Genomic DNA, 6,960 nt, shown 5'->3' on the forward strand with positions numbered 1-6,960 from the left:
AAGAAACGCTCTGATGGTGTATTGCTAAAGTGTGTAAGTTTGCAAGAAGCCAGGACGATCATGGCTGAGGTGCACGAAGGGATATGTGGAGCTCATCAAGCTGGCCAAAGGATGAGATGGTTAATTATTAGGAGTGGATATTTTTGGCCAAAGATGGGAGAATTATGCGTTCAGTATACAAAGAGTTGTTTAGCATGCCAAAATTATGGTCCAATACAAAGGGCGCCAGAACGAGAGATGACACCTATTATTAAACATTGGTCGTTCAAGGGTTGGGCGATAGACCTGATAGGGAAGATTTATCCCCCATCATCCAAGCAACATACTTTTGTTATAATTGCAACCCACTATTTCACCAAATGGGTAGAGGCGGCACCTTTGAAAGAGATCACCCAAAAGAATGTCATAGAGTTTATCCGTGATCACATCATTTATAGGTTTGGAATTCCACAAACATTGATGGTAGATCACGGAACATCTTTGAATGGGGATCGAGTGAACAAATTTTTGAGCGAGTTTGGGATTAAATTAGTAAACTCCACACCATATTACGCTCAATCCAACAGACAAGCAAAATCTTCTAATAAGATTCTAAAAAATATAATCAGAAAGATGATAGATGAAAATGCCAGAAATTGGCACGAATGTCTGAATAAGGCCTTGTGGGCTTATAGAACATCACCTCGGTCAAGTACCAAAATTACTCCTTTCCAACTTACTTATGGACAGGAGGTTGTTTTGACTATGAAAATTAAAGTGCAATCGATTAGAGTGTGCTTGCAACATAAGTTAAATGATGATGAGTATACCGAATCACTAGTTCAAAATTTATTGGGGTTGGACGAATTAAAGTTGGACGTCTTAGATAGATTGCAAGTTCAAAAATAGAGAATGGCTAAGTTTTATAATAAAAAAGTCATAGTCAAGTCGTTCAGTCTGGGCGAATTAGTTTGGAAGATGATATTCCCTTTGGATAGCAAGGATCCAAAGTACGGGAAGTGGTCGCCCAATTGGGAAGGATTATACAAAGTAAACAGTGTGTTGCCCAATGGAGCATATCATTTGGAAGATTTAGATGGCACCAAGCACGTGAGATTCATCAACGGCAAATATTTGAAAAAATATGTTCCTTTTTTATGGGAAAGCGAACAGATAAAAGTGTAATCAAAACATGTTGAACGATTAGGGATAAAAAGGTCAGAGCGAAATACGTTCAAATAAATTCCTTTATTAGCAGACGTTCATTACAAAGTTGTAAGATACAAATAATAGATGCTCTACAAGCTACAATTAAAAATAAGCTAATTTTTCGGTCGATCGCTGAGTAAGAGGGTGGACTGGCCTAGCACCGCCTTCCTAAATGCATCGCTGCAATGGCGGGCATGAGAAGCACTCTCAGCAAGCAAGGTGGCATGCAAGCATCCTAAAAATTTCCTTCCATCATCGAACCCCTTGTAAAGAACAAAGAGACGATAGGAAGAACTTTGATGGAAAAAACTTCGCCGTTGGCCAAAAAATATTTCCTGTATCTCCCATATCAAAGGTGACATCAAGACAAGTAGTAAAATGGGCGGACCAAACAATCCATTTTTACAGACGAAGGTTTTGGATTGATTGTCAGAATGCCAAAAAATGACAGCAAATTGGTTTCGAAGAAGAAAATGAAAATGAAGATAGAAGATGGAAAGTGCGAAGCATATGTGCATTTATAGGGGGGTGGAGATGAAGAGAAAGAATATGAGCAGCCACATTGTGCCTAGTAAATGGAATTAAGTAGCCCAAAGTCTTGGGAAAAGAGGTGGAAATATCAAGAGAAAATGTGCAAAATTTGAATGCTTGAAGGATTGGCGATTAAAAGACAAACGTCAAATAAATGCACAAGAAGTTAACATAAATGTTCATTAATTATGTACAAGGTTACAAAGGGAAAGTCAAATGCGAAATTACAAAAAGAAAAGTTAAGGCATTATATATCTTAATTACAATCCGCCCCATACCGAACGAAATCTTTCCCTAAGTTTTCCCCAGTCCTCGTTTTGCCAAGAGGAAGTGATGTTCAATTCGGCCACAACGTCATCATCAACTTCCAACTTCTTGTACTGCTCGACCAAAGACTTAGTTCGTTCAATTTCTTAGGAGGGTTTTTTTTTTAGCAGCCATTCTTGCCTTGCAGTCGTCCATTTTGGCTTGAAATTTCTTCATCTGAGCAGCCAAACTAGCCATCAAAGAGTCTTCAATCATGACTTCGGAAGAGATTTCTTTCAACTCGTCCTCAGCTTTGTTGATCTCCTGACGCAAAGACTCTTTTTCAGATACGGCGCGAAGATATTGAGTACTTTTGGCCTTCAGTTCAACATTCTTGGCCAGCAAGGAGAGGACCTCGGAATGGATAACTTTCAACGTCGCTTTAAAATCAGCAGAAAGATTGAGCGACGGAAGTGTCAGTGCTTGCTTCAACTTCGCATTCAAATGCTCGCGCTTATCCTTATGTCTGGCAGCACTAGCCTTACCAATGTCCATATTCATGAAGGACATGTACTCAAATATCGACTGCTTGAGGAGCTTCATATCTTCCTCTAAAGAAGTAGCAGGACGACCAGATGGAGTAGGGCGAGATGTCTTGACTTGCCCCCAGGAAGCGAACAAGTCTTGGATGGAACGCACAATCTTATTAGCATCCTGCAAAGAAAATTGCCAATACTGAAAATTCTCACTACAACGAACAAGATGAAAATAAAAGTGAAGCAAAGATTACCTCATCAATAATCTTGAAAGATGGAATATCCTCAGCCAAGTCTGCCACCTGTGGCTCCACTATTCGCGAGGACTTCCCCTTGTCTGAGTGAGAAGATGTTGCCACAACGGGCAGACTCATAGGAGCATTTGCAGAACTCAAAAGCAACAAATCAGAAACCAATAGCACAAGCAAAGATAAAGCATCAAAAAACTGAATTACCTTCTACTTCGATGTTTGGGGGGGTTGACGCCCTGGGAAGAAGGTGGCTCATCCATTGGTTGTGATGAGGATTCTGGGACAGAAGATGTCTCTTTAAGCGTAGTCCCTTTATCCGCTGGTTTGGATGAAGCAGCCTCAGCGGAGGATGATGGAGCAGGAGCTGCCGATACCATAGCCTTTAAAGGAGAGACTGAACTTTTGTGAGAAGTCCAAATAAATCATCAGCACACAAAAAAGTTTCAAGTATGGAAAAGTATGCTTGTGAGTAAACCAATTTAATTACCTTCCTCCTGATGATAAGAGGGGTATCATCATCATCATCAACATCATCCTCCAGAATGAGAGATGCTGAGGCTGGCCGTTTGCAGCTCTGGACACTTTTGGCTGCAGTAGGCTTGGCAAGGAAAGAAGAAGATGGACGAGTAGACTGTTTAGCACGACGAAGAGGAGAAGGACTCCGGATGGACAAAGGAGTGACTAAAACAGGAGGAGGGGAAGAAATGCTCGGCTGGTCCAGTGAATGAAAGGCACGATTAGCATCAGTCGCAAACAATCTGCGCTTCACTGACGGCCAGAGCTGTTCAAAAAGGGGATGGATGGCACGGCTAGAACAGGAGGAGGCTAATGAAAAATGGCTCATCAAAAGAAGATTGCGAGCATTTATGACCTCTGCCTCCGCCTTATTAATGATATGGAAGCGGCCTATCAAGTTCCTTGAATAGCAAGGAGGAACAGGCCAGGTTTGGCCGAAATCAAGTTGGCGAGCAAAAAATTGGGGAGTATATATTTCTACCCCAGCCTTGGCATTGGTCCCAGTCAAAATATCATGAACTAACTCCCTCCCAATTAAAAACTGGATCCAAATGAGCAGAGAGGTGCTCATGCTGTCTATAGTGGAGGGAGGATGCACATAGTCTGGAGTCAAAAAGGGAGGAAAAGGAAAGAAGGAAGGGATTGAATCCAAAGAATAAAAGAATGAAAAATGTCCCTTCTAGACATATTTACAGGAGTTAGGGGCTCAATGGCTAGCCCATAGCAGCTAGCAGAAGGACGAGAAATTGATGGAGCACTAAGCAATGGAAAATAGGATCTCAACCACATTTGAGTGAACCAAAGAGGTCCACTGCCAGTGGGAGATGCATCATTCTTCAATTGAGTTTGAAGAGAAGCCATGCCTCTATAGAGGGCAGCCAAAAAGAAAGAACATAAATTCAGAGGCCTGCCACGCGCCAATTCATGCGCTATGGGTAAATAGCTCAGGGAGGGCTTTATGCTTGGTACACACAAAACATATTTACAAAGCCAAACCAGAAGAAAGGCCACTCGCTCAGTATGGGAAGGCTCAGCGCTCGAATGGTTATGAAAGATTTGCAGGCTTGAATAAGACTCAGTAAGGTTTTTACCAAGCTTTGGGGTGCCACCAGAAACCAAGATATCAGGAAAAATGGTATCGCCCAAAGATGGCAGATTCACTAGGGCCCCAACATCCCTTAAAGTAATAGACATGGGGCCAAGAGGGAAAACAAAGGTATTATATTCAGAAGACCAAAAACTTAAAGCGATCGAAAAAAGTGTTGAATCAAAAGCGGGGGGTTGAAGAGAGATTTCTAACAAATTAGAAATTCTAGTATTATCAAAAAGTGCCTTAGTAGGACCATGGTCCATAAGGCGAGCATGCCACCTACGGAAAACTACGTCGGATTTGGGCCAAGTGCGAATACCTCTTTCGCGAAGTAGCCCCAACGGCAGATAGTTTAGAAATGGAGGGCCTTGAGTACAAGGAAACAGCTAGCCCACTGCCACTTGTTTGACTGCCTCTGCATTGTTGAAGAAAGGACCTAGGTAGAACTCATTGAGTTCGACATTGGCAGGTGCGAGAAAGTTCGGAGTTATGTATGGATGATTAACGAGTTTCTGAAAGTCTTCAAAACTAAAGGAGTCGCCAGATTGATATTGTAAAGTAGCCATTAGGGACGAAATGGGGTTTTTCAGAGTTACGTAGCAGGGAAGCAAAGAGATGAATAGTAAAAATGTGAGAGAGAAGTCGAAAAAGTGAGGCGTGATTTAATGGTGCAGTGAAATGACGTATTTGGGGGTTATAAGGGTTTGCAAAACGTCGCACCTTTTCAAAGCTATGGAAGAAAACAATGATTGAAATTCTTGGGAATTTCGAATGTTGCTGGAAACACAAAAGTGAATATGGCAAAATTTAATAATTGGTATTAATTCTGCCAAATTGGGGGATAATTGTTGACACACAAAAATTCAGCCCCAATCGAACGGCTCAAGGAATGAAGCCCAATTGGAGGATCCCCAAATTAGATGACCCAAAGAATGAAGCCCAATCAGACAATTCAGGATGAAGGCCCAAATAGGGAGGCCCGTGAACGTGGTAACACCATCGTCCAAGCTTGCAAGTAGCCCAGGATCTGAGCGAATGGAATGCCATGCAGTCACCCAGAGCTGCTACTCTATTCTCGCCCAAACCTTCAAGTCGCCCAAGGTCTTAGCAAACATGAAGTGTTATGGTTATCAAGAAGCGCAGTTATCAAAGTAGTTATTAAGCAGCCCTATCACGTTCCACGATTCAAGAAATTCAATCGAAAATGGTTGAACGACAAAGAGTAATGGCAGCAGTTAAAAAAGGCAGTTCCATGACAAGTTGGCCATTACGAGGAAAGTGGGCAGTTATAAAACGATCAAGCAATTTTTAGGCGGTTGATCACAAAGAGATCATTCAGAGAGTATAAAAGGAAGAAAAGACAGAGCAAAAGGACCCCGAATCAAAAAACTCTCGAACAGAGAACATGTAATTTTAAATTTCTTAGTTTAGATTTAAACACTTCTTTCAGTAACTCGTGTGCTTGCACCCCTTGGAGGCATTCTGTTTTTACTTTCCGATTGTAAAGACATCGCCAATAAAGAACACTCTTTTTTGGGACTTTGTCTCAAGAGGTTTGTCCCTTACACAATCATCTGATCCCTTTTTAATTGTTAGCGACGAACCTGCGCGAAACAATAGTTGTCATATTAACGTTGAATTTTGTTCCACGGTTAAAGCTCTTAAATATTTATAAAAATATGTTTCATAAAGGCCATAGCATTAATTCGGATGTAAATCTCAATGAAATAAAAATGTTTCAAAATGAGAAAAGAGTTTCTCCACCCGAAGCTATGTGGAGGATTTATGCATTTCCAATAAATCTTATTTATCCAGTGGTTATTTTGCATCAGTTACACCTTCAAGATCAACATTCTGTATATTACAAAGAAAGTATGAATTTAAACCCAAGTTCTGGATATAGAATTTTTTCATAGAACCATGTTGACAGAGTATTAGCGCTTGAATATTTCTAACGAGAAGGCCTGTAAGTTATTAAACATAGGATTTTCAGCGCAATTTGTATGGGACAAAAATTTGAAATGATGGACTGAAAGAAAAAGAGTTGTAGAATAGTTATGGTAAGTGTGCTAGAAGAAGAAAGATATTTAAGATTGCTATCGAATCATATTAAAGGGGCCAAGTCATTTGAAGCTTTGAAAGTCATAAATTGTATTAGTGTCCCATTGCTTCTGAGAGGTTGCACTGTTTCATGTTTTACTTAACAGTGATGCTCATTGTGAATTGTATTGACAAGAAGCGCTTATCAGATGCCTAGTACATTGCACAGGTTGTTTGGAATTGTGTTGACTATGTATGATCCTCATTATCCAAAGAAGATGTGGAATACATTTAAAGATGAGACACTCCTATCTTCTTTAGCCTAATACATTTAAAGATGAGACACTCCTATCTTCTTTAGCCTCTCTCTATTTAATGATAATGATAAAGCTTAAGGACAGCTCCGTACTTATAAGATAAATTACAGAAAAATTCAATTATACAAGGACTCTAATTCCTTATTAGAATTTTACAAGAATACAAATTTTAAAATAGTCCCTACATTAAATATTGGTCCGGGGCCTCGCCCCCCCCCCCCCAAAAATTCCCCCCCCCCCTTCGG

Source organism: Olea europaea, unplaced genomic scaffold, assembly GCF_002742605.1.
Source record: "Olea europaea var. sylvestris unplaced genomic scaffold, O_europaea_v1 scaffold647, whole genome shotgun sequence".
Classification (NCBI taxonomy): domain Eukaryota; kingdom Viridiplantae; phylum Streptophyta; class Magnoliopsida; order Lamiales; family Oleaceae; genus Olea; species Olea europaea.